The sequence below is a fragment of the Capra hircus genome, chromosome 29 (genome assembly GCF_001704415.2).
Source record: "Capra hircus breed San Clemente chromosome 29, ASM170441v1, whole genome shotgun sequence".
NCBI classification, from domain to species: Eukaryota; Metazoa; Chordata; class Mammalia; order Artiodactyla; family Bovidae; genus Capra; species Capra hircus.
Genome location: NC_030836.1, coordinates 24668049 through 24670065, shown reverse-complemented (window position 1 = coordinate 24670065; position 2017 = coordinate 24668049). Strand labels below are relative to the sequence as shown.

At 48.1% G+C, this 2017-nt stretch overlaps 1 non-coding gene across 1 annotated transcript; it reads left to right on the top strand.

The window, feature by feature from the left end:
* Positions 1623-1694, top strand: TRNAC-GCA. Its single transcript has one exon. It is a non-coding gene; the product is annotated as a tRNA-Cys (tRNA).

Below are 2017 nucleotides of genomic sequence, written 5' to 3'. Positions count from 1 at the left end.
TTAATACTCAATGGCTTTCATTGTTAATTGTGTTACTTCATTCAAATGAGAATCTGTGGTTACGCAGCATATGAAATATTTGTCTCCTATAATGGATAAGGAGACTAAAGCATTCAATGAATTAATGGTCAAGGTCAGATTAGAACCCAGGTCTCCTGAATTTCAGGTGAGGGAGGATTGGGAAGGATCACATTTAACTTATGTGCCAACCCCAATCACTTGCCAGTGGCTGCCTGGAATGCAGTAGAGGAGTGCTGTGTTTGATTAGCAATGTCTGCCATGGGTGTGGGAATGGGCAGTAGGGGCACAGCAGCCAAGTATGTGCCCCCTCTGGCCTGGATTATAGTTTATAGCACCTTTTACCTTAAGGAAAAAAAGAAAATTTCCAAAGAGAAGGATTCTCTGCTGTGTGTGTGTTTTAAAACAGGTTCATTGCAGAGATAATAGGGAAAAAATGATTGAATGGATGTTAGATTTCTAGTCTGCCTACCATCAAAGACCAGAAGGTCGTGGTCCAAAGCAGTTAAGAACAATATTAAGCTTGCCAGCTGATACCAACCAGAAGACTGCTTGCTGTGGTCAGAGTCGATCTGGATTTCAGAGTAAAGCAGTAGACAGCCCAAAGAGGCCTCACTGCCGAGACTGATTCAATGTATGACCAACTCACTGTGTCCCCAGGGAGAAAATAGCAACTGTTCCTTCTGTCCGCCTTTCAACCTTTCAAAGTCCAAGTGGGTCTCATGGCCCTGACTGTCCTCCCATCCCCGCCAACCACCATGTGCCAGGCAGCTGGAGGGACAGTTGTGTGGCCCTGCAGAGTCAGCACTCCAGTGGCACCAGACAAGCCTGCCCTGGAGTCTTCCTTCCATTCAGGCACTGTCCTATGGTGAAGCTGTGCCCGTTAGCTCCGGGATTCAGGTAGAAGCACAGACCTGCCCATAGCATCACCCACCTGTCTCACCTGTGCCTGAGACACTCAGGCGTCAGGTCCAGTGACAGGTGGACTATGCCTTTTGCCTTCATTCCCCAACCTGGTGTACCTTCCCCTTGCCACACTACTGCCTGATTTCATGTGCATGTTACCTGATGCCAGCTAGGGACCCTCCTCCTGACTCGGAGGACCATTTATACTTGGCTTGAGACCCTCACTCTCTGCCCTGTAGAGGTCCAAGGCTCTCCCCAGTTTCAGTCAAGTCCTAGTGGGTTCCCAGTAAGAGATCCATCTGCTCAGTCCCCTTAAGTACCCCCACTCTCGCCTCTCAGTTTAATGGTCCTTTTCCCGCTCTGTCCCTGTTGACTGCACCACATTTTCCGGGTTAGAAACCCAATCTTTTTCACACAAAGCGATGTGTATGTGTGTAAAGTATACCAACGATTTGCTGGCGAGACAAAGAGAGGGGTATGTATTTCAGAAATGCTTGTAACTTTTCATATCGAATATTAGATACAGTTTGGGGGCGAGAAACAAAAAGAACAAAAGCTGATGTTTACTGGGTGCTTATCGTATGGTAGGCAATATACTAAGCACTTTATGTGCTTGATATGATTTGATTGGCCCTACAATGCTTGGAATTAGACACTATTGTTATGTCCAGTGTATAGATTAACTCAGGCTAGGGTCTTCCCTGGTGGCTCAGAGGATAAAGTGTCTGCCTGCAATGCAGGAGGCCCAGGTTCGATCCCTGGGTTGGGAAGATCCCTTGGAGAAGGAAATGACAACCCACTGCAGTATTCTTGTCTGGAGAATCCCATGGACAGAGGAGCCTGGTGGGCCACAGTCCACGGGGTCACAAAGAGTCAGACATGACTGAGCGACTTCATTTTCACTTTCACTTTCACTTTAGAGATGTGTTTGAGATTACATAGCTGGGAAGTAGCAGAGCTGAGGAGGTGAACTCGGGCAGTCTGACTTCAGAGCCATCACCCAAACAGCTCCTGTGCTCCCCTGCGTTCCCCCCGACCCCCGACTGGTTTGGATTTTTCGTTGTCTGCTTCATCCAGCACCCCACCACCCACA